The sequence below is a fragment of the Manis javanica genome, chromosome 11, assembly GCF_040802235.1.
Source record: "Manis javanica isolate MJ-LG chromosome 11, MJ_LKY, whole genome shotgun sequence".
NCBI classification, from domain to species: Eukaryota; Metazoa; Chordata; class Mammalia; order Pholidota; family Manidae; genus Manis; species Manis javanica.
In genome coordinates this window covers 4,958,196-4,985,650 of record NC_133166.1, presented here as the reverse complement: position 1 = coordinate 4,985,650, position 27,455 = coordinate 4,958,196, and the positions used below count along the sequence as shown (strand labels likewise).

General features: G+C 37.8%; 1 long non-coding RNA gene across 1 annotated transcript; it reads right to left on the bottom strand.

The window, feature by feature from the left end:
• Positions 1 to 5,641: 5,641 nt before the first annotated feature.
• LOC140844351 (uncharacterized) lies at positions 5,642 to 27,451 on the bottom strand. The gene is made up of 3 exons (XR_012122495.1): positions 27,279 to 27,451; positions 6,860 to 6,953; positions 5,642 to 5,776 (listed from the first exon to the last, which is right to left on the bottom strand). It is a non-coding gene; the product is annotated as an uncharacterized lncRNA (long non-coding RNA).
• Positions 27,452 to 27,455: the final 4 nt, after the last annotated feature.

Below are 27,455 nucleotides of genomic sequence, written 5' to 3'. Positions count from 1 at the left end.
GCTTGCCAGCCCATCTCCAGCCTCTACATTTAAGCAACATCCATGCAGGGGCAACAGCAAGCTACCAAGGGGTTCCCACACAGCCCCTCTTACTCAGCTTATGCTAAGAGCAGGCACCTTTCTCCCTTAAGATGCAGGCTTGAGACTCACAGCATACCTGCATCTCTTTCTTTAAAGAATACTTCATGCCGGGGATGTGGGAGAAAGGGGAGGGCTGTACAACACAGAGAAGACAAGTAGTAATTCTACAACATTTTGCTATGCTGATGGACAGTGACTGTAAAGGGGTTTATAGGGGGGACCTGGTATAGGGGAGAGCCTAGTAAACATAATATTCATCATGTAAGTCTAGATTAATGATAACAAAAAAAAAAGAAAGAAAAGGGGGATTACTCCCTCATAGGATAAAACTAACTGTAAATCAATGATTAATGCATGCTTTAAATATCCTTAATTTTGACCACTTAAAGGGTGTCAGATGATAGGCTATGGAGGTACATTTTTCTGATAATATTCCTTCCTCTTAAAAAAAAAAAAAGCAGTTCCTGTGTGGTGACCTCCAGTGAGTTCTACACAATGGTATAAAGGGCATATAAAAGTGTAGGCAAAGGGTCTGTTTGTGTTTATACAGAGGATCAAAGCCTAATTTGGCTACCCAGAAAATGAACTAAGATATGATATGAAAAAGAACTTCCAACATCAGTACTCTCTGGAAGACTCATGCCAGAAAATGATCATCAAAAAACCCCAACAACTGCTACAGCTGTAGATGCACTCATCCCACCAGTTCCTGGACTTGCCATGGGAATGAAGAAGGATATATCTAAGCTGGCCTGTGCATACAGTAAAACAACAAATTTGACTGGATCTATACTGTTGGAACTCAACCAAGAATTAGGAGAAGTGCAAATTGTAGCGCTCCAAAATCTTACAACTACAGACTATCTACTGTTAAAAGAACATATGGGATGTGAACAGTCCTCAGGAATGGGTTGTTTTAATTTGTCTGATTTCTCTCAGACTGTTCAAGTTCAGTTGGACAATATCCACCATATCATAGATTAGTTTTCACAAATGCCTAAGGTGCCTAACTGGTTTTCTTGGTTTCACTGGAGATGGCTGGTAATTATAGGTCTGCTTTGGTTATGTAACTGTACTCCTATTATGTTAATGTGTGTGCGCAATTTAATTAGTAGTTTAAAACCTATACATGCTGAAGTTACTCTACAAGATGATATGTCAAAGAAATAATCAATCTTCCCATGTTTTCTTCTGCCTGCTACTTCTATAGCTTTTCTTCTTCCTTCCTAATTACAACCCTTAAATAGAATTCATGCCTCATATCGAATTTACCAGGTATCATAATTCTTCCAAGTGGTAAAGATACCTCAAGACAAATGCTGGGCATAGAAGCCACAGGGCATAAATATGCAAAGAAGTAAAAAGCTAAGCTTTTCAAACAATAAGGCTTCTCTCTCACTTACCAACTTTACATTTCCCTGTATGGCCCTGGAAGATGACTGGTTAGCCAGAGACGGGTAAAATTCCTCAAGGGAGGAACAACCTAAGACAGGCACAGTCGCAGGGGGGCCATCAGGTGAGAAATTGGGGATCAACAGAGGTGAGGCTTAGAACCTCACCCCCCCCCTGTTTTGAGAGAAATCTTCTGCATCCGTGGATGTTTTATTGCCCTTGTCTAGCTCGGATTAACACATAGTCTACAGGCACACACCTGATCATCTACATTGGCTCTCTTACAACACTAAACTATGTTTTCTACCTTTATCTTGCATCTACCTACCACTTCAGCATTTTATTAAAAATAATAATAATAAAGAGAGAAATGTGGTATCCACATACAAATCAAGTATAAAAATCAAACGAATATTCATATTTGAACTGATTGTTTATAGTTCATAATGCATGATCAAAACCGAAAGTTTCTGTGATGACTGCCCTTGTTCTGTTCACCATGTAACTTATTCACTATGTAAGAATTTGTTCTCCATGTAAGAACTTGTTCGTTATGCTTCAGAAGACTGGAGACTGACGACAATTAGGCTTGGGGTGGATTAATGATTGTGCATTGAGCATTAACTCCCCTATACAGAATTTTATTGTTGTTAACAACCATTTGATCAATAAATATGAGAGATGCCCTCTCAAAAAAAAAATACTTCATGCCAAATCCTCTCTCAGTCTCTACCCTGTCCCATCTTAAGGCCTGATAGGCGTAACTCCTCTAATCGTTTCCCCACCACCTCTGTCGCCTCATTTTGAAATTTCTGCAGAGCTATCTGCTTTACAACTCACTGATCATATCACTGCCTCAGTTGACACATGCATGTGACACATGCACATCTTTTTGCACCAGCTTTCATCTCTCCCCTCTCTCTTTTGGGAATCCATCCCATCTCTAGCTCCCTATGTAGATCCTGACTAGTATAACCCACCTACCTACAACTGAATCAGGATGAAGGCTGAAACTTACACAGGAAAATATTCTCTTGGTCTGTTAGTGGCTCAGTTATAAATTAGCCCAGTTGTATCAAAGGGCAAGATGCTTCCTCTCTGTTTCACCAGCTTGGTATGAGAAAGGAAGTGTGTCTTCCTAGTTGCTGCTGGCAGCCTTCTTGTGGTCGTGAGGAAAAACATCCTGGGAATACTACTAACTCGTGAATGAGGCAAAGCCAAGACCTGGAACCCTTATGATGGTGTGGGTTGGATGGCTCTATCTTTGGACTGCTTGTTGTAAGAGAGAATAAATGTCATTATCTTAGCCAATTTGAGTCAGAAATTCTGTTGTTAGAAAGCCAAAGTTAGTGATATTCTGTAGATTCACTGTGTCAGATCATAAGTCCTGAACTATTCACAGTGGAAATGGAGGCGTTTGGTAATGGAAAAAAATGGGAACATAGAGTGATGGATAACATTAATTGGCATAGCAGAGATCATTTCTTTCTTCCCTGGAACTGGGGGTAAAAGTAATTTTCCAGGAACCCAAGGGTTTGTTCATATTATGGGGGAGGGAAAGAGGTAAAAGAATTCTAAAGAGGCAAATACCCCACTGAGACTACAGGCAAAAGGTTTTGAAGCAACTTCTGAAACGATTATCTTTGGTGGTTGCAGTTTTAATGTTCCAGTTGCCTGGGCACTGTTAATAGCACTGGGGAAATTATTATCATTTGAGATTGTGTCACAAATACACTGTTGAAATCCACTATGCTTGTTTATTTCCTTCCCAATGAAATTTTTAACCTAGATGTTATTAATTTATGAGGCAACTAGGTATTTCGAAAAAAACAAATGCGAATGTATGGTATAGAAAAGTATCAAATCAACACATGAACTTACGAACTTCATTTTTAATTAAATAACTGCCTTTATGGAAAATTGCTGTCTCCCGGAATAAGGCTCTTGAGTTAACCATTTTGTTCTTATTCTATTAGACTATTTAATTCTATCAGTTTGGTTAATTACGTAGGCACTCTGCATATTTCTGGGAAGCTCAGGATGTCTTGGTAAGTATTTTGATGTGTCCATTGTGAAGAAATATGATTATACTATAAGCAGAGCCATTCTGCTTCTAGCTACCTATGGCAACAATGATAAAAATAGACAGGAATGAGACACTTAGGATGGCACCGTCTGTATTATGGTTGTAGAAATGATCAGTAACCTCTGAATGTCTCCTGCCTCTTCCCCTTCCACCACTTCAGTTCCGACTTTCATTATTTTGCTGGATTACTGCAAAGCCACTGAAGTAGTATCTTTTTAATCTCCTGTCTTCCCCTCTTCAGTCCAGCCTCATGCTGTTTCCAGATAAATCTTATAGGCACACTGCTCCCACCACATCACTATTTCACTCAAGAGGCTTCAGGGACCCTCCACTGCTGACTAAAATCAATGGCCCTGGTATTCAAGGGCCTTAAAATGTGACCCAAACACAACTTTTCAAACTTTCCTCTCAGTCTTTCCTGCACGCACGGTATGATTTCAATCAACTGGACTGTTAGCTGTTCCCCAAGTACCCCTCCTCCTCCCAGTTCCGAACCTTGGCTGTGATCTTTCTGCAGTGATGACTGTTTCTTCATCTGTTAGGGCTGCTATAACAAAACTACCATAGGCTGGGTGGCTTATACACCAAACATTCATTTCTCACAATCCTGGAGTCTGAGAAGTCCAAGATGAAGGCATGGGCAGAGTGGGTGTCTGGTGAAAGCCCACTTCCTAGGTCATAGACAGCTTCCTTTTAACTGTCGGCTCATGTGGATAATGCTCGGACAGAGCTGCATGAGAAGGGGAGTGCCTCACTGCTTGAGAACGGCCAGAGGCTACAGTGCTGGGGAAAGAATCCAGAAGGAGAGGAGGGCAGGGGAGCTCCCAGGAGAGAGGAGGACTGAAAAAGAGGCTATGTGACTAGCAGATATGTCCCTGGGTTAGAGAGCTCCAAAGGGTGACAGTAGCTTGGGACTTTATAACCACAAGGCTCTGTCTTAGTAATGGCCAACTTATGTGGGGCCAGGTTTCATGGGGTATACAAAGCAGCAAGACTCTAAATGGCTAAAAATCAGTTTGGGCTATTTTTTAAATGATTGGATGTGTAAGTGTTTCAGTGTGGTGCCAGTAGGCTTTTGAACTAACAGATCTCGACCTTCAGTGAAGTAATCAATAGCCTAGGGGTCAGTACACAAAGACCACCTTCGGTTCATTTATATAACATATTGGGTGATTACTAGCAGTCAGTGCTACAGCAACCATTTACAAATGGCATTAAGTATTAAACATGCACAATTTAGGTGGTACTCTGGCAGATGACAAGATAGATCTGTAGAATTATAAACTTGGAAAGAATGAAACCAGTTTGATTGGTGATGGCAGTTCTCAGGAATGGAGGCTGGGGTGAAGAAAATCAGCCTAGATGGTGCACTGTGGTTTTCGTCAGAGGGGAAATCATCACTCCCCCTCCCCCTTTTCTCCAAAGTAAATCCATGGGAATGCTAATCAGAGCTCAACCCAAAATGCCTGAACTGAGGTGATGACAACATTAATGGTGACCCCCAACAGTGGCTGTGTGTAGATTGTTTCTGTGAAAGGACTTTCCTTTAAATGGAAGAGAGGAAAATTGGATAAAATGTATTGCTCTTCCATAGGGTGGTGGAACATTAGAATTGTTTATGTAATCACAATTTTAAAATATCCCACAATTTATATTATTCCCTCAGAGAGTTTATCTTCTTTGGTTTAGGACAGGAAGCCCCTACAGCTTGGACTCATTTTCTATAATCTAGTGTTGATAAATACCTCAATAATTTGTTTGCATATAAGTTCAGAAGCACGAACAAGATTTTTGGCAAAATGAGAGCTTAAGCATATTAGAAATTCACAAGTCTCTTAAGAAGTTTCTGGGACATGGGTCATAATATAAGATTTTAATTATTGCTTAATACTCCCTGGGATGTTTCCTAAGTTAATTTGAAGGGGTGGTTTTAAACGTCTGACCCTTGATATCTATTTTTTATTCAACACATATTTATTGAGCACTGCTATGTGCCAGGAACTGGGCCAGAAAACAAGGACATGGCACAAAACAAGTTCACTGTGATTGCTCCGCCAACAATGTGGAGAATGATGCTGTGGGCTTAAAGCTGCCCCAACCCCTGCCCCCAGATTGAAGATTCTGACAAGGTAAGACAAAAATAAGCAGTTTTGCTGTTTTATTTCTTCTGGCCTGGGCTCCCCTGAGGGTGGAACTGATTGACTCCAGTTGCAAATCCTGCTGGAGAGAAAGTGCTATTTTTATTTTTTATTTTAAGGGAATTGATAGCTGTGTAAGCATATCACTGGCCTCAAGAGTTGAGCTTAAGCTCCAATTTGCTTCACCTAGGTCCCTAATCATCCTCAAGGAAGCCAGTCCATGGAATTCCATATTCTAACTTATGAAAATATTCATTTGACCTTGAAAACATTCTTGTTGATGCCATGCAGCTAGAAAACAAAGTATTTGAGCAAAATGTTTGCATCAGTGACTCCAAATTGACACAAACTCTGTAGGTTGTCTAGGATGAGAAACATCTCTAAGGCTCATTTTGTTTAGTGCCTGCAGGGTTTTGTTGTTATTCTCTGTGCTAAAACATGAAAACAGCATGTTAATTAAAGAACTGACATTCTTTCATTTACTCTTTTCTCACTACTTGCAATATTCCTCTTTCTCCCCTAACTCCCATCCCCACTCCTGCCATTCCCAAACAAGTGTAAATGAAAGGTTTCACAGTTTTTACATGAATACTTTTAGGACAGATTGAGCTCTTCTCATCAACCACTTTATAGCAAAGTCAAATTGTGTGTCCTGTTATGTTAAAATGTGATCATTTTAACACAAGAAAAAAATCATTTTGATAAAGGTCAATGCCTCCTTAATATTTATATACTTGAATCATATTGAAACTGCATTTTGAAATTCTGAAATCTTGAATTAATATGACAACGTGCAAAGACTGTGTGACACTATTTGTAATTCATTAGCACATACTTTACAATATATTAGCATCAAATGTGGAATGCTCTGTAATGGTTCTGGCAAGCCTGTGCGTTTCATCCTATTCTATTCTGTAGCACTTCAAGGTTTTGACATGGATGTCCAGAGACAAGTCCAAATGATTCTTGCAGATCAGGAATAAATTAATTTATTCAGCAACCTGCTAGGTATAATATATTACTCTGAGAAATATGCTCACCTAGCAGCCATCTAGCATATGTTTATCTAGTTCTGAGCAGATTTTGAACACCAGATTGCCATAATGTGAATGAATTGTGACATGGTCCTGGTAAATTGGGGACTGAATCTGCTGTACTGCACCTGGCATGTATCCTCCTTGCATAGAGAGTCTGAAGATGATTAACAGTCCACAACTCACATCATTCTGAAATAGTGCCTGGATCGTCAATGGCTCCTGGAACAGATGGAAATTTAACAGTGTCATAGATTTCATAAGTTTGTTCATTGCTGATGCTAAAATCCTCTGGAATATTTATTTTAATGACCTTTTCTCCCGGCAATCTGAACACCAGTTTTTGGCAGATACACACAGTGTCCAAAACAGTCATTTAATGGCTACACTTAGTTTAACTATCACCCCAAGTATTTAATATTAGCTCTTAAAAATCCCCAAATCTCCCCAAATCCTTTGGCATCCTAGAATACTCAGAGTTCCCTTGAGATTGAAAACTTCTGTAAGGAACATAGCATAGAAGTTTATGTTTTAAAATATTTATAAGGATGTTTCTGCTTTTATTATTATTAAACAGAAAGCTGAATCATCTGAATTTTAAAATTGGCAGGGATGTTTCATATTTATTATTGATCTTTGTGAGTGAACTATTTTAGAACTGTTAGAATTTTTTCTTAGTTAGAACTAATTAGTACTTTTGATCCATTGTATAGTGTTTATGCATAAGTGTATGTGTTTGTGCCCAGATCTTTATGGAAAACAGAAAAGGCATTTTTGAATGCATGAGTGTAGTGTTGCCTGCAGGATCATCTTATTCTTGATTCCTCCCTTTGAACAATGATAGACAGCTTTGCTTTTAACCTCATCCCAGCCATGCTGCTTCATCCTTCCAGTACTGTGTCAGGGGCTGCTGATTTCCTAATATCCATTTTCTCCCCTTTGTCATAATATAATGCTGTGTTTTAGCTAGACATATTGCTTCCCATCCAAATACACATTTTCCAGTCTGTCTTGCAGCTAGGTGTGGGCAATGACCTCATTTTACATAAGACATAAATGGACTGACCCTCCTTGGACCCTTTCCATCAGCCTGCAACCTGCTGCCTGGAATACCAACTTGATGGCTTGGGCTCCAACAGCCATCTTGTATGAATATCAGGTGAGGTCCATGCACTGAGCTGGAGGGAGTGTTTTGCTCTGACAACTGGAGGACCTCACCAGTCCTGTGCCCCCTATCTTCAAGTTATTTTATGTAAGAAAGAAATAAGCCTAGTTCAAGGCACAGTTTTTCCTGCCATTGTGGGTGTAGCCAAACTGAATCCTAACTGATAAAAGGGTCCTGGCCATTTTTTCCATCCCTGCCATTGATGCCATTTGTCCCTTCTCTGAGCCCTGCCATCCATGTTATCCATTGTGTTCCCAGGAGGCATTTCTTGCCTGCTTACTATCCTACAATAATCACGGGAGGTCTGCCTCTCTGTCCAGCTTCACTCTGCCAATCCTCCTAATCTTTAAACTCCATGTCTCACCAATACTGCTGTGTTTCCTCACACTTCTGGTTTGTGTTTATTCTCTGTCTAGAATGTGCCCCCTGTTCTCAGCAACTTAAAAACCTCAAGTCTTAACTCAAGTGCTCACCCCATTCTTTGAAATCTTCCATGATTCCCCCAAACAGATCAAGCTCATGTGTCCTTTCTCTTATATACCCCTTAACTGGGTTAACTAATTGCATTGAAATTCTTTGTATGTCTGTTGCCATGTTAAACTATAAGCTCTGGAAGCAAGACTCAGTTATGTATTCCTTATATATTTTATAAGAAGCACATTATAGTCACTCAATGTATGTATGCTGAATGAAAAAAAGTGAATGAATGAATGGTTCAGCTAGGGACCTATTTCATTAGGAAGTGCTCCCCCACTTTAGATAATCTAGTGTCAGTTTCTTAGTTGCCTAGGTGACCAAGAGTCTCAATGAGTTGTTAAACCATGATAGAACTTTATAGTATACTGTTTTAATTTTTTTAATTTATCTTCTTAATCTTGAATATTTTGGGGTAAAAAAAAGTGTAGAAAAAGATGTTTCATGCAAACAATAGGGAGAAAAAAGCAGGAATACCAGTACTTGTATCAGATAAAATAGATTTCAAAACAAAGAAAGTAACAAGAGACAAAAACATTACATAATGATAAAGGGATCTGTCCAATACGAGGATATAACCTTTGTAAATATCTATGCACCCAACAAAGAAGCACCTAAATATGTAAAAATAATTAAAGTGGGAAATAGACTGCAACTCATTCATATCAGGTGACTTTAACACACCACTTAAATCAATGAACAGATCAACCAGACAGAAAATAAATAAGGAAACACAGGCACTGAACAACACATTAGATCAGATGGACTTAACAGATATACACAGGACATTCTACCCAAAAGCAACAGGATACATATTTTTCTCAAGTGCATATGGAATGCTCTACAGAATAGATCACATTTTAGGACACAAAAAGAGTCTCAATAAACTCAAAAAGATTGAAATTGTATCAAGCATCTTTTCAAATCAGAATTATATGAAAGTAGAAATAAATTACATGAAGAAAACAAAAAACCCACAAATACATGGAGGCAAAACAACATGCTTCTAAATAATCAATGGATCAATGAACAAATCAAAGAAATCAAGCAATACATAGAGTCAAATGAAAACAAAAAATACAACAGTTCAAAATATGTGGGATACTGCAAAAGCAGTACTGAAAAGGAAGTACATGGCAATACAGGCCTACCTCAAGAAACAGAACAATCCTAAATAAATGGTCTAAAGTCACAACTAAAGAACTAGAAAAAGAATACATGAAATGCAAAGTTAGTAGAATTAGGGGCATAACAAAGATCAGAACAGAAATAAATAAAATAGAGAAGAATAAAACAACAGGAAAAAAATCCATGAAACCAAGAGCTGGTTCTTTGAGAAGATAAACAAAATAGAGAAATCCCAAAGTAGACTTATCAAGAAAAAAAGAGAGAGGACCCAAATAAACAAAATCAGAAACAAAAAAAGGAATAATTAGAATTGACATCACAGAACTACAAAGAATTATTAGAGAATTCTATGAAAAATTATGTCAATAAATTGGACAGCCTAGAAGGAATGAACAATTTCCTAGAAAAGCACAACCTTTCAAAACTGACACAGGGAGAAACAGAGGATCTGAACAGACCAATTACCAGTAGCAAAATTGAATTGGTAATCAAACAACTCCCAGCAAACAAAAGCACAGGACCAGATGGCCTCACAGATGAATTCTACCACTTAAGAGAGAGCTAATACTCTTCCTTATTAAAGTATTCCAAATAGTAGAAGGGGAGGGAATACTTCCAAATTCATTCTATGAGGCCAACGTCATTTCAATATGAAAACCAGACAAAGACAATATGAAAAAAAATCACAGACCAATATCCCTGATGAAGATACATGTGAAAATCCTCAATAAAATATTAGCAAACTGAATTCAAAAATACATCAAAAGGGTCATTCATTATGACCAAGTGAGATTTATTACAGGGATGCAAGGATGGTACAATATTCATAAATCAATCAGTATAATAACCACATTAACAAAAAGGAGGATAAAAACCATATATATGATCATTTCAATAGATGCTGAAAAGTCATTTGACAAAATTCAACATCCACTCATGATAACTCTCAACAAAATGAGCATAGAGGGCAGGTACCTCAACATAATAAAGACCATATATGACAAACGCACCGTCAACATCATACTCAATAGCTAAAAGTTTTTCCTCTAAGATCAGGAACAAGACAAGGATATACACTCTCATCCCTTTTATTCAACACAGTCCTGGAAGTCCTGGCCATGGCGATCAGACAAGATTAAGAGATAAAAGGCATCCAAATTTGTAAGGAAAAATTATCACTTTTTGCAGATAATATGATATTATACATAGAATACCCTAAAGACTCTACCAAAAAACTATTAGAAATAATAACTGGATTTAGCAAAGTTGCAGGATATAAAATTAACACACAGAAATCTATTGTGTTCCTATATGCTAACAATGAATTAGCAGGAAGAGAAATAAGGAAAAAAATTTCATTTATAATTGCATCAAAAAGAATTAAATCCCTAGGAATAAACCTAACCAAGGCGGTGAAAGACCTATATTCTGAAAACTGTAAGATGCTGCTGAGGGAAATTAAAGAAGATACAAATACTTGGAAATCTATCCTGCGTTAATGTATTAGAAGAATTAATATTGTTAAAATGGCCACCCTGTCCAAAGCAATTTAGAGATTCATTGCAATCTCTATCAAAATACCAATGGCATTTTTCAAAGAACTAGAGCAAATAATCCTAAAATTCATATGGAACTACAAATGACCCCGAATAGCCAAAACAATCCTGAGAAAGAACAACAAAGCTGGGGGTATTATGTTCTCTAACTTCAAGCTATACTACAAAGCTAGAGTAATCAAAACACGATGGTACTGGCACAAGAACAGGCCAGTACCTGTTCTAGAGAGCCCAGATATAAACCAACACATATATGGTCAATTAATATATGATGAAGGAGCCATGAATATACAATGGGAAAAAGACAGTCTTTTCAGTAATTGGTAATTTTCAGTAAATGCAAGAGAATGAAACTGGATTACTGTCTAACTCCATACACAAAAGTAAACGAAATAGATTAAAGATGTGAATATAAGATGAAACCATCAAGCTCTTAGAAGAAAATATGGACAAAAATCTCTTGAGCAAAATCATGAGAAATTTTTTTCTGGACACATCTCTCTGGACAAGAGAAACAAAATAAAAAAGGAACAAGAGGGACTAGATAAAACTAAAAGCTTCTGTATAGCAAAGGATATCATCAACAGAAAAAGGCAACCTATAGTATGGGAGAATATATTCATAAATGATTGATCTGATAAAGGGTTAATATCCAAAATATAGAAGGAACTCAAACAACATCACCAATAAAACAAATAACCCAATTAAAAAATGGGCAGAGGTCTTGAACAGGCATTTTTCCAAAGCAGAATTACAGATGGTTAAAAGGCACATGAAAGGATACTCCACATCGCTAATCATCAGGGAAATGTAATCAAAACCACAATGAGATTACCTCACATCAGTTAGAATCACCATTATACAAAAAAAAAAAACCCTTCTAACTGTCCCTGTCCCTGTCCCTCCCTCTGACTCCACCTCTACACCATCTTTAACTGTATTCCTTTTCTTATCTGTAACTATTCCTCTCCCATCTCTATCTCTATCCCCACCTCTGTCTCAGTCTCTGTGTCCCATCCCTGTCCTTACCTCTATTTTTCCAAAAAGTCCCTCTTCAAATAGCAATTGATGTGGACATCAATATACTACACTTACATTGTACCCTCTTAACAGCCCAAACAGAAAGCAAACATCAGGAAGCATCTTCCCCACAGGTCTGGAAGTAAAGTTTCAGAGAATATTTGACTGGCTGCCTTGAGTCATCTGCACGTCCTTAAAGTTGATCTTGATTAGGGAGACGCCATGCCTAGATCACACCCAATCATGGGAAGAGGATAGAGTGGGTTCAGCCACTACGTGAACTAACCACATGAAATGAGTGTGCCTACAGGAAAGGATTCCAGAAGAATGAAATGCTAGGCAGGCAAGAATTGAAGTTTTCTATCACAGATATGTTCTGTCCTTACAGATGAGAAAACTGAGCCCAGAGAGATCATTTTATTTTCCCAAGGACACACAGGAGGTAAGTCATGGAGCTGGGATTCAAATCCAGTTCTGAGTGATTCTAGAGTCTTTGTTCCCTAACTACTCTGCTGATTATGTTCCTTCATACAGTATTAAAGATTTAACTGGTGACCCAGAAATTTAAAAAAAATAATTTGCCCATATTTATGAGTTAGCACTAAGGCTGTGTGATCTGCATTGTTACCCCATATCCTACAACTAAGTTAGGTCTCCTTACCAAAACAGTATACTTATTTATATATTATTCATAAACAAAAATATACATGAGTCACTTCATGCCTTTAGAGATTTTATTGTTTCATTTTCCTTAAAGGTTTATTCTTTACATAGATAGTTCCTACAGAAATATTTTCTAAATGATACTTGAATTTTTAATACCTTTCCCTGGCTAGATAGAATCATAGTAACCTTAAACCACCCAAATGGATTCCCACACACACTGTCCAGCCATTGCTCTTAACACTGGTCTTGCTTTTTTGATTTGCCTAAGATAATACAGGCTACCCTACCTACATACTTTCTAGTTTAAGCACTTATCCATAGGACTCTTAAAAGATATAAAATATGCCATATCAATATTAAGGAATTTGGGTGCAGGGAAGGATCTTAGAGACCATTAAACCCAATCATCTCATTTTATACATGAGAAAAGTGAGATTCAGAGGTTAAGGGGCTTGCCCAAAGTCATACTCATTTGGCAGAACTGGAGGCCCTATGATTTCTGATGCATTGTCTAACCTCGTACCAGTGATGTTGCAAACAATGATGAATGGTACAAATGATGTTAAAATCACATTTAACATGCACCATTAGATGTTCCTCTTCAGGACATGAGATGCAACCTCCTCTGAGGCTTTGTGGGCCATAAAATTCAAGCCTTAAACTTTTGCCCTTGCACACTATAGTAATGTGATTAATACAAAGATGACACAAATGCAATCCAAATTCCAAGTAATATAAAAGTGCCATCGAAACATGCTGTATTTTAACAGATGCTGTGTTTGATGGAGTTAAGTATGCTTCTATGATGAAACTCATTTTCATCATAGACAAATAATCCCACCACTGTAGATAAAAATGAAAGAAAGAGAGAGAGAGGGAAGTAAGGGAGGGAGAGAGGGAGGGAGAGAGGAAGGAAGGAAGGAAGGAAGGAAGGAAGGAAGGAAGGAAGGAAGGAAGGAAGGAAGGAAGGAAGGAAGGAAGGAAGCAAGGAAGGAAGGAAGGAAAGGGGGGGGCAGAGGGAGGAAGGAAGGAAACTATAATAAAAGAGTAACAATAAGTCCTTGCAAATGATTGTTAAAAATTGTCCAAGTAATTCTGGTACTCTATTTTTCTATCACCAAGCATTTCTTTTCTCTTCCTTTTAACATTCCCTTTTCTGAAGCTGTTTAAAACTCGTTAAATCGTCCTATTGTCACAGTAGCCTCATCTCCAAATGTAAATTAACTGTATGTTGATTTGAACATTATTTTAAGTGTTATGCCAATATCACTAGTGTAGAGATTTGTGCTACTTTGAAAACTCTCAAGTAATAAAATTCTATTACTCATAATAGGGTAAAGCTTCAGTATATCTTCATGTTAATGTTCAGAAACCTAAATCACTTTTCAACTGCAGCAATTTCACCGGAATAATAGAGTTCCATGGTGATGACTTACGTCCTTTAATTACAATGTGTGTCAGAGTTCCATATACTGGACATACGTTCTAATTCTGTTACCATAAAACGTCTTCTGAGCTTGCTTGCATTTAAGTTCAGAAATGCAAGGCCAGGCCTATAAAAGATTAAGCATTTCCTCTCAAGCCAAGAATGGCAAATAGTTTCAACTGAAGACCCAACTCCAATATACCTGGAACAGGCATTGGGAAGGATTGTGAGTCTGCCGTGAGGCTCTGAGGGGACACAGAGCCGCTATCAAGTGGTAATGTCTCCCATGGACAAAAAAGGAAGAGGTGACACCATGCACATTTATACTCTCTAAAAGATAGTTCTTTTGGTCTCTTTGCTTGCTTTCTTTTCCATTTTAATTTTCATCCAATGTATACATATACATGGTTAGAAAGTCAAATAAATAGTCATGGTTAGAAAACCCAATAGAAAGACAAAGGCTTCTCATGAAAAATAGTAGTTCCCTGATCAACCTCTTCCCACCCCTGATTTTCACCCCCAGAGGCAACCATTTGAAGTTCATTAGCTATTCTGTTGGTGTTTGCCGCTGCAGTTCTCAGAGTTGTTAACAGCAAACAACAGACTGTCTCAGGATATTGGGTTTCTTGATGTGGGGATGCTAAGCTTCCAAGAACAATGGTTTAAACCTGGCAGCAGACTGACCTGAAGAAACACTTTTCCCACTGTCTGCCCCACTGATGCCACTTCGGCTGTGGAGCTCCACCTTGTGGCCGCCCTCCAAAGTGGACTGACTTGGCCACAACCCTCACCAGACAGATGTCCCTGTGTAAGGTGCCCCCTTCCTCAAGGTGCTCACTTCTAAGCCAAAATCTCAAGTGAGTGAGTCTGGTAGTGAAGCCCAGGTCACATGTATCTGTGCTAGCTGCAGGTGGCACTGGAACAGAATATGGGGGTTCATTTTGGGGATACAGGGCTCCTCCTATGGCAGTAAATTCCCAAACGTAATAGGCAGCAAATTCCCAAAGAAGCTGGACAGCAATAAATGATAAATGTCTACCACAGCTTTTTACATAAACAGGTTATTTACTATTTTTTAATTTTGTGTTTTAGATACTATCTAGCCTATCCTCACTGTTGAAGACTCATCATAACTTCCTGAACACCCACACACTTCCACACTTCTCCTACTTCATCCACCCATATATATATATATGTATGTATATGTATGTATATATATAATATATATGTATATATATATATATGTATATGTATGTATATGTATATGTATATGTATATAAATAGCTATATCATGTTTTTCTTACAGATCAGTATTTGGATTTGCATTATTCTTCCTACATAAACATCATTTTTATCTAAGTCACATACTGTTATATCCCTTTCTTATATAATGTTATGTTTTCCCTAGAATTCAAAATTATCTTTCTTCAATAGTTTTCTATATGCCTATCATGAACACAATCGAATTTTATTCCAGAATTATTGCAACTCCTTACAATTCTGCAACTTCTTGTATATTTAAAAATTTTTAAGAAGTCTATTTTGTTTTCTAAATGTTCTTTCTATAACGTGTGTGTGTGTGTGTGTGTGTGTGTGTGTGTGTGTGTGATGGCTGTAATGCCTTTTCCTATTGCCCTAAAAATAACTATTGGGTATTTTCCTTCTGCTTCCTACACTGTTTGCCTCATCCTTGTTAACTTTTCCTATTTGTTTTAGCTTCTCTGATGTTACAGGTTTCTCTGAAATTTCTCTTCATTCCTATTTTGGCTCACATTTACAAAAAAAGGTCCTAAAATTGTGGAAGAGAGTAGACTGGGCTTCACTGAAGGATAGTTGGATCGAACACAGCCATTCCATTGATGGACTCCAAGTGTCAATATTTTATTTTTCTCATTTTTCTCTTTGGTTGATACCTTTCCTCAGAGGAATCCTCCAATCTCCTGCCTTTAAATATGACTGCCAGCATTCTAAGAGCCGAGCCCCAGAAGAGACTGTTCAGAATAGAGGCTTCAGTTCCTGTTTTTGCTGTGGTAATCCTGTCCTCTTCTTTGCCAAATGCCTTAAGTCCAGAGATCTCTGGTTTGACATCACCAGAGAGTGAACATCTGATTTTTGCCAAATTCAAGAAGAGAGAGTAACCCACCTGGAGAGTGGTACTGAGGAAAGGACCTGGGTAATAATCTACATTTTATGTAGATTTCCAACCAATGAAAGGCAGGGCTGTGAGAGGAAAAAGAAATGAAAGGCAGGGTTTGCAGAGGGCAAACAATGCTACAGTTAAGAAATGGCTTCCCAGCAAAGATCAAATATGGGCCATTTCCAGGAAAACATGGTTCTAGAGATGAGGCTGAGGGTGCAACTATAAAACACCTTGTTTGTGACCTCAGAAAGATGGTGCCTCAGAGAACTGTTCAGTCAAACAGAGCTTTGAAGAAGCTTAAGGATAGTGTCCTTCCACGGTTCAGCAGAAGCCCAAGGTAGAAAACAATACCTTGAAGAGCTCTGTGCATGTGGCTTTTGCCCAATGAAGGGAACTCTGATAAGATTCATAGGTGGCCCACAAATCTGCTAAACCTAATTATTAATTATAGAACTACCACCAGCTTAGACTGAAGGAGACGGAACTAGTACACAATGAAAAGAGGCATTTGGAACTCCAAAATTTTTCTGAGAAAACTACACAGCTCCAAAACAGGCTATCTTCCAAGGAAAAGGATGAAACACACATAGGAGGGAACCATGATTCCAGAGGGTAGAGCCAAGTGCCAAGTACAACTGAGTCTGAATCAAGAAATTTCCAACACGTGGCCCAGTGGATTTCAGAATTGCTAAGAATAGTGATTGCTTTGGGGCTTCCATTTTCCTCTTTCTGAACCAGAATGTCTAGAGCAGTTTTCCTATGCCTGTCCCACATAGGTGTGTTGGGTGTGTATGTGAGCAGAGAGCTTGTCTCTTAAGCTCACAGGGCTTGAGATAGAAGGAACTGTACTCAAGCTGCTGCACTTAAGGAATGACACTGGATCTAACTAAGATGACCCACTTCTGGATTTGAAACTGATGCTGCACAGGGTTGAAGCTTGGGTCTGGCAGGGGTCAGGCAGAGGGGTTGAAAGGGGACAAGTATTATTTTCTGTGTAAAAATAATTTTAATAATTTGTGGCCAGAGGACACATTGAAATAGTTTTAAAATATATCCAAAAATGGTTCAACAGTTGTCCCTCCAAAAAATGGAGCTAAATTTGCTGGATTTGGTTACTTCGAATATTGTCAAATTGATAGAATATTGACTACAATATTGACAATGTAGAACATTATAGAAACGACAGTGTGTGACTTCTGAGATTAGGTCATAAAAGGCATTGCAGCTTCCTTCCTGCTCTCTCTGGGATCCTCTGGGCAAAGCCAGCTGCCATGTTGCGAGGATGCTCAAGCAGCTCTGCAGAGAGGTTCGTGGGGGCTGCTTGGAGAAAGACTGAGGTCCTCTGCCAACAGACATGTGAGTGAGCTCCCTTGCAAGCAGATCTTCCTAGTTACAATCAAGCCTTCAAAGACTGCAGCCCTGGCCCACATCTTGACTAATCTCATGGGAGCCCCTTAGCCAGAACCACCCAGCTAAGCCACAGCCAAATTCATGACCCTTAAAAACTGTGAGATAATAGATATTTGTTATTTTGAATTGCTAATTTTGGGGATACTCTGTTACACAGTAGTATGTAATTAACATAGGGGTATACTATTCTGTTGTTCTCCTTCTTACCTTTTTTGCCATTATAAATAATGCTGATTTGTTTCAACATGATCAGCAACATAGTTTGCAACATACTTTGTATGTATCTTTATGTTCTCAAGGCATTATTTCTATAGGATGAATTCTTAAAATTGAAATTTCTGGGTAGGCATACTTTGAGTTTAAAACCACATTATCAAATTGCCTCCCCAAAATAATTGTAATAATTTAAATTCTCCCAAACAGTGAATGAGAGTATCTTTCCCAATTTTAAATGTTATTAGTCTTTCCTAATTTTTCTCAGTCCTGTGACAGGAAACATCTGGCATTTTTATGAATTTGTATTCTTTAACTTTTGGTAAAGATGAGCATCTTTTTATATGTTTATGGCTGGAAAAGAGTACCTTGCTTATTTCAGACGAATTTTTTTTGCATGTGCCCATCCCTTGATCTTTTCTCTTCACAATGCCTAGCATAGAGTTCACATTACATGAATGTGAAGTTTTGAGTGGATCAATGGTGGAATAAATGAAATTTGGATATGCAGAAAAATCTCCATTTCACCCCCATGGGATTGACTTTTAATTGGAAAAAAATACTTGGCAGCCAATTAATTTAATTATATTTCCCTTTCTCCTTTATCACTATTCAGTTATCATTCAAGTATTCTCTGACCAAGCTCTTTATATCTTTTTCAGGATAATCTGCTTCTGAGAGTTTACATATACTTTTTCCTTCTGAATGTTTCAACACAGCAGAATAGCTATATAACAACAAATAATAACAAATACAATAATAATACCAGTAACAACAATAATAATGATGCCAGCTGCAACATTCTTGAGCACCTACTACATGACAGTGCATTATATACATAACTGACCTAATTTAATCTTTTCTATAGCCCTGTATAATCGGTTCCCACTACAGAAATGAGGATATTAATATTCAATTAGGGTAAATAAACTAGCCACAGTCCCATAGCTATTAAGCGGTACAGTTGGGATTCAGACTCCTGTCTTTCTGAATTCAAAGTCCACATTCTTTCTATAATCTTTCTATAATTCTCAGCTGACTTTCTTAGAAATAAATCATTTATATAGCTGTTTTCCCTTATATGTTCAGAGAAAGATCAAGAAAAGAAAAAAATTGTGCAATTTTAAATGATAAACTTCGAAATTATATGATTTCCCTGCCTGGAGGATAATTACTTATGCTATTGGTTCGTTTTTCAGAAGAATGAATGTTTTCCTTTCTTTCATGGTTTACAAACCTAATTCAGCCATCACCGGATAAGTGACTTATTCGCAGTGTAAGTGAGAAAATGCAACTGAAACAGTAACTCTGAAAAGAGAAAAAAAGAAAATGTGCTTTCTTCTCACAATGATCATCAGTTTCTACCATCTAAGGATTTATGTCAAGCTGAGAAAATCCTCTCAGTCAGTTCAGAAATAAGACAGCATAATGAATTTCAACACAATGCATGATGATGAGATTGATGCCTGCTTTACAAAGCAATTTGCAAACTTTCAGAGATAATTTGGGTTTCTGGCTATTGAGATCACCACAGACAGAAGGCTAGCCTACTTTTCAGGTAACATTGCAAAATGTTCCATCAGAGTGATGTAAATTCATTTTGGGAGGAAGATAACTCCCCTGAACTGTCAAGAGTTGGTTTCTAACAGGCTGTACACAGAATCATAGCCCTGTAGACACCGACAATGCGGAACGTAGACAGCACTGTGTATATGGGTACTATGACGTGAGTTTCGTGGTACCAGTTTCCTGCTTCCTTTTTGGAGATATTTAGTCTAGGAAAAGGAAAATAAAAATGTTTGGAGTTTTTTGTTTTCCTACTGAATGTGGCAAACTCATGTTCCCTCAATGCTGTACTCAGATGCCTCCAGGAATAACGTTTTGTTACAGGCATAACAACTCATATTCAGTAAAAACATCAACAATGCTAAATGCTTTATGCCAGAACATAAAGAGGCATAAAGGTGGCAACATAATCAGTAGTCTTGCAACACAAGCCTAAGTAACAAAGGGATTGGGAGTCATTTTTCTTTAATCTGCGTATTATTCACATGATCACTGAAGGATGACAGTGAAGTGGATAGAACACTGGTATCTCTCTGGAACAGGTGCTGCAGTCGCTCGCAGTGGTGACAGGATGTTTATTCACTACTGTGTGTTTGAGTATTTCTTCATGTATCTCTCACTAAGGTTTATTCTGCCATTAACCATTAACCATTGTTGATAGGACAACCAGAAAACTTGACACTTGGAGATGTACTGAAAGTAATTCTCAATTCATAGAAGTCATTTCAATAAAATTAGTAATAAAAGAACAGTAACTGAACTTCCTAATACAAAATTCTGTATTCCCAATATGTTTTAAAGCCATATTCTCTTGCTATAAATGATGATACAGTGTTAATTTTTCTCTAAAATCACCATGTGTGGCAGATGGGGTCTGATCTGGAAACATTATTTGTTTAACCCATTCATAACTTTTATCCTTCCTGTTTCCAAAAACAAAGTGATATGAAAACTTAAAAGACATTTATATATAATGGAATATGCAAAAAAATTTTAAATAATGTAGAAAGGACTTCCATTTCTGGCAGCATGTTTGATTAGATACCCTGAGTGACCCTTTTCACTGAAACAAATAAAATACTGAATACATAAATGTAGCACTGAGTTGGAATGAAAAGAATGGAACAATAGGTTTCAAAACCCATGTGCAAGTAAGAAATCTAACAGGGGAATGAGTGCTAAAAGTAGCTTTGCCCTTAATGTTTTTGCTTACACTGTGATGGTTACATGCAGAAATGAAATAGGATATAAAGTCCAGGACCAGGCCAACTGAGGATCCCAGTAGAAGACTTCTGCATAAAACTGGTATCCCACAAGGCTACCCTCTCTATAAAAGTAAATGAGATACAAAGAGTGAACCTTACTGTATACCAATGTTTAAAAGATAATTTAGAAGGTTGAAGGATGGGATGCAAAATGTGACAAAGAATCGAGCTGTATTACAATGCATGAAATAACCTCCCTGAAAGAGGTGGGGGAAAAGACGCCCATCTAACTAACTTTGGAAATGCATAGAATCTGTACACCCAAAGGCAAAATTAACTGTACCTAAGCACCGTACTCTAATTAACAAAATTGTTGTCCACAGGATACATACAGGTTAGCAATTCTGATATGGTCATACTTGTGTGCTGTAGATGGATAATTAAGTAAATGGATGGAGGACGGTGGGAGCCAGCTTTTTAGTGTTAGAGTAGAAGTTTACAGAAAAGCAAGGGGGAGGAAGCTACAATGATCCATGTGGGTTAAAGATTAGAGTTGGAGATTACAGCAGGAACTCATATTTAGCCTATTAAAGATACAAATGGTAACACATAGAAATATTTATAGATATTTATATATGCATGGATTAGTACAGACACACATTTTCTTGCTTTGTCAGCCAAGAGGGCCTAGAGTCAATGACTCCCAAGTAGCAGTGAACACACCTAGTGCTCATATGGTTTCTAATTGCATTTTAAAGAAAAGGAACCATGTTCCTTGGAGAAATACCTAATTCTAAGACTGAAGCAGGAAATATATATATACACAAGACGAGCCTGGAACATCTTATAATGCCAGAAAGTAATGCAGTGCTCCTGAAAAACAAGACTAAACTAAACTAAAGTGCACAATGATGAAGGTATGTCAAAGGGACACAGAAGTTGAATAAAAGAACTCTCAATGGCTAAAGCTGGAACAACTTGAGAAACAAAACAAACAAAGGAGCTTTGGGTTATAATTAAAAGTATATAATAAATATTAATAGTCTATACTGATATAAATAAATGGGAGCAATGAGGCAAATATTCAATGCAAAAGAATTCTAAATAATTTATACAGATACGGTACCAACAAGGAGGTGATGGAGCATAATTCCCGACTACTTAAGTGTGGACTACACATAATGATTTCCATCTAAAAAGTGCAGTGTGGAAAGAGAAGGGGGAGTGACCCTACAGTGGGAAGACCTGACAGACACTGTCTCATCTGAGGATTGAGATAATATCAACAGTCATAAATCATGCTGATGGTATGTATCCTTGGTACAATGTGATGAAAATGGCAGTTTACTTCTGGGATTTTTCTCCCCGAAAATCTGTAATCCCAGTCTAGACATGAGAAAAACACCAGACAAATTCCAACCAAGGGACATTCTACAAAACCCCTGACCAGCACTTTTCAAAACTGTCAAAATCATAAAAACAAATTTCTAGAAGCTGGCACAGTCAAGAGATGCCTAAGGAGACATGATAACTAAGTGTGGTGTGTTCTCCTGGATGAGACACTGCAACTGAAGAAAAGGACACTGGGTAAAACTAAGAAAATCCAAGTAAAATGTACACTTTAGTTCATAATCATATGTCTGTATTGGCTTATTAAATGTAACAACAAATGGGTCATGCTAATGGAAGATGTTAATAATAAGGGCTACTGAATGTGGGGCATATAGAACTCTATATTCACAATTTTTCTATAAATCTTAAACTTCTCAAATAAAAGGCTTTTTTTTTAAGTCATAAAAATGGAATAACAGAAAACAAACCTATCTTGACTTTAGTCCTGGGTAAAAGGAAATTCTTTCTCTGGAAATTTATATCATAACCTGCCCCGACACTTGTTTTTCTTTTCATTCATTCATATTACCTGTACTATATGAAAAATCTCCATGAAGAATTTAATACAAATTGATTTAGGGTTGGCTATGCCCCAAGGCAACTCTCAAAAGCAAATGTAAATCCTCTCTGGAGGAATTTAACCTCATTATTAGCCTCAAACATGTCTCAAAAATAAGTTTTTCCCCAAATTATCTCACAGTCATAAACCATAGAACATGCAAGAAAACAAGACAATGTAAGACTTAGTAGTAGTTGATTCCAAAATTCAGAGATTGGAATTATAAGATATAAAATAGGGAATGACTAAGATTAATATGTTCAAAAATTTAGAAAGAACACTTTGACAAGAAATGGAAATTATAAAAAGTGATAAAGATAATTTGCAAAATAACCAAATTATTATTATTTTCAATTTAAAATTAAGCAACTTGAGTACCCACTATATGCTAGGGAATGTACTAGACATTTTCATATATAGTATCTGTTTTTATTTTCATAACAATAAATAATTCTGTTAGTAAGTACTAAAGTTGTAAACCTCCATCTTAAATATTTTTCATTATTTTATCTTTGCCCAACAAGGTAGAAACTTTCTTCTGATCTGTTTTCCAATTCACAAATTCTCTATGCACCTGTATTAAATCTACTATTACACACATCCGTTGTTTTCTTAATTTTTGTTATTAGTAATTTTTTTCATTTTAGAATTTCTATTTGGTTCCTTATCACATATGCTAAGTTACTTTTTATATTTAGTGTTCCCTATAGATTTTTCAATGTTGTGGTTAATTCCTTTAAATACACTACCCATATTTTTATAATCTTTGCAAGATTCCAATATCTAAAGCTTCCGTGGTTGTTTCTATAATCTGTAGTTTCTACTGGTTTTCTCTGATGGTATCTTGTTTGCTGGTTCTGGATTATATTTCAGTGTGTTCTGCTCACTGTATTTGAAAAATTATGTTTAGGAATAATCTGAGGCCTAGAATGATTTTAATCTTCACCTGAGAAAATATTTGCTTGCTTCCTCCAGGAGTCTCAATCTACCAGTGCAGCACTGCCTCATCCATGCTCAGAGACTGAGGTTGCCCTGGATTAACGGGGTGATCCAAAGTTGGGCTGCAAGTCAGTGGGAGTACTGATTTATTTCCACTTCACTATGTTCCTGAGGGCAATGCCCTTTGGGGTTCCAGCTTAAAGGCAGAGGGTGTTTGGGATTTGTCTTCACAAGATTACCAAACCTAGTGGTTCAGTTTGATATCACATCCCTTCTAGGCAAAAGCAGCATTGAGCACTGGACCCACTTTTTAGGTTCCTGCCTCTTCCCAGACTTTGACCCAATAATTTCTCACTATCATATGAGCTTGGGACCTGAAACATTTTAACAGAGATGAGCTCTTGGAAAGCGTGGATCCGTGGCCCCCACTTTGTTCTCCCCACTGGACCTTTCCCTTCAGCATTGCCCTGTCATGCCTGATTCTAGGAAATAAGCTATTCCATCTGTGCAATTCTAGCTCAAGACTGTACAAAATCTTTGGTTCCCCCTAAAATCCAAGAGATGATGACATTTTCAAAACCACAGTCCCAAAACACTAAGAATCTAAAAGAAGGAAAAGTTCTAGGAAAAAATACATGACAGCCATTTTCCAAGGAATTTGGTTTTGTTTACTAAACCTAAAAGGAGACCTGGTATTTATCACCTCCCATCAGGAGGACACACTCCTTTGGTGCCCAGGCCCCTGGTCAGTCAAGACCAAGAGGTAAAGGCCCCTCTATTCTGAAGTCTCTTTGGAGAAGCAGCCCTGGTGAGGGAACTGACAGGACTGTGTGTGGGTCACGATGCAGTGAAGTTCTCCCCCTGACTGGCTAAGGGCCCCAGTTATGTAAGTCTCTTCAAATGTCTGATTCCTCTTGGAACCCAGAGAAGGCTGATGAGGATTTTGAGGGAGGAGACTTCCATAGTCCTTCAGAAATCACACTTAAATAATTTAGAATCTCTTTCACTGCATGACTCTTCACACTTACAGAGTTTAAGTACACTGACCAGGCACCTGTATTCTGGAGCTGTGCTGTCCCATACGGTAGCCACCAGTCATGTGCGGCTGCTACTTGAATATGGCTCTATGAACTGACTGTGCTGTAAGTGCAAAGTACACACCCTATTTTGATGGCTTAGTATGGAAAAAAATGTAAAATATCTCAATTTTTCATATTAGCTATATGTTGAAATAATATTTTGGATATATTGGGTTGAATTAATTTCACCTGTTAATTAGTCATTGCTGTCTCTTGGGTAATCTTGGTTCTAAAGTCTGAATCTCCTCTTTCTGAATGGTTCTTTTTTTCCACAATTAGAATATGCATTGAAGCATCTCCAGAACATCCCTTAAAGTTGCTCACATTTGTAGAAGTAGCATGATATAATAAGAAAAAACAACTTGGGTTCTGATATTTATTTTTGTCATTAACTACCAATGAAATTTGTCAAGTCATTTTTAACTCTCTGGGTCTGAATTTCTTTATGTAAAATGAATTGGGTGGACTAGGTTTCCTCTATGGTTTCTTCCAATTCTATGATTATTTGATTACTGTTATGTTAAAATTTTTCCATGCATAAGATAGATTTAGATCTTTGGTATGTTGCACATATAATTTTTGACCCTGCTTTTGAAAACAATATAAAAATTTAGGATACTTCCATTGTTAAAAAGGCACCCAGCTGATTTGTATAACCTTATATATGTTAAAATTGCATGTTTATTTTCTGTGCTGTTATAAATTTTGCCATGAGAATTGTTTTGTTAATGAAGGTTCTTCAATTTTTAAGGTTCAGCCTCTGGCTGTGATTATTATTATTCTATATTTGGTCCCTTAGCTTTTCTTCCATAGATCATCCTCATTCCTCTGCCATGTATGTCTCCATACTCTCTTTTGACCATTTCTGGTTATATTTTATATCTTATTCTGACCCTGCTGTGTCCTGGAGTTCTCTTTCAGGACTGAGCTCTCAACACCAGCACCCTTGTCACACTTTTCCCCCTCTTTAGACTCTGAGACTTCCTGATGAACTACCCATTTCAAAATGACCTCATCTGAAAAGATCTAATAATAGGTAAATTTCAGGGTAAATTCAAGTCTGTGCAATTCTTACTTGGGGAGTGGGGGTATGCCCTTCCATTTGAAGCCTTAAGTCTTATCTGGAAATGAAAGGCTTTATTCTTATTACATTGAAAGGGATGTTTCTATTCTATATTTAATGTTCTTAAAATCCATCACAGTATGTGAACTCTCACATACTTAATGCTTTGCAAGCCCTGCACATACTCATTCTTTCTCATGAAAATGTGGCTTTAAATACATCTGCAGTTACTATGCAAGATTCTGACTGCTAAATAAACCTATTCAACCTTCATCTTGCACAGAGTTCGAAGAGCACTGGTTTTGGAGTAACATAATCTAGGTTCATGTTTTAGCTGCTCTTGAACTAGATATATCATCTTGGACAAATTCTTTCTTCTCCCTAAGCTGTAGGTTCCTAATCTGCTAAAAAGAGCTATGATAATACCTGTTGAACTTGTATCACATGGTATGCTTCTGAACATCTAAGGAAATAATGAACTTATACGAAGGTACTTATCAATGGTAAAGATCTACACAGCATGAGTGATATTGAGCATCCTGAAACTCATTAAATTTCATTCCTCATTCCATTTTCCCTTCCTCAGGTCAGAATAAATACATTGACCCATTCAGTTTAGACAAGAACAATGAATATGACTAAGATTTTCAGAATAATGGAAAGTTTCAAGTTAAGATGAAATGATCAGTCCCTTCATTTAATCATGGTCTGAGAGCTATGAAACACTTCTTAGAACTAATAACCTGAGTTCCTTTACACAATTCACCTATGAAACTCAATGTCAAAAAAAAACCTAGCAAATAATTTTCTGAAATTCAGATAGAACCTGGATGGAGGGATCGAGGTCAGGATTAAATGGATAGCCATATTAAAGGAGCAAATTAATGTGAACGTTATCAAAGTGGAGTGAAATAAAAGATTTTAAGAATTAGAAGTTAATCAATGGGATATATTGGGAAAGAATTCTGTCCCTAAAACAGACTCAAGAATATTTTCCAAACACAAAATTCATTTACTAATATCACTCAAAGTATCAGTCAGAAAAAACGTGTGTGTGTGTGTGTGTGTGTGTGTCTGTGCATATATGTATATTCTTCCCTATCATTTCTTTGAAATCAGGAGCGTTGAGACAGAGCTTCTGTCATCAGTTACTCTTGGAATTTGGTGAAAAAAGGAAAGAATCTGGAACCGTCACTCTGGGTTCCCTCTGCGTTCCTCTCTTAGGAGCTATTTCCTCCTCCCCGGAAGGGAGGCAATACCGTCTGCTCCGCCCGGGTCGCAGAGTGGTTCTAATGCGCTGGGTGGGAAAGACAGGTGCAGCCGGCCGCTGGGGCCCCGACCGCAGGAGCTGCGCACCGGGCAAAGCAGTTAAGAAAACACACAGCTCTCGCCCGCTGGGCGGCACCGGACGAACAGGATGGCAGTTGTCTTTACCCCAAGTCTATTTCTTTTTCATACCCTTTCAAATGTGTATAACAGGGAGGAGGGTCTGGGAGGCTTAAGGAGCTTGGATACAGAGCCCTTCCCTCCCCACAGCTATTTACACCTTCTTCCATCGTTATTTCGTTCGTTCGTTCATTCAGCATGTATTTCTCGGACCCCCGATGGGCGCGGGACGCTGGGCGAGGCGCTGAGAGCCGCACTGAGGCAAGGGCCCCGAGGTGGCGTCGGGGAGCCTCGGTCTCGGGGCGGCGAGGCCCAGGAGCCCCGCCCCCGTCTCCCA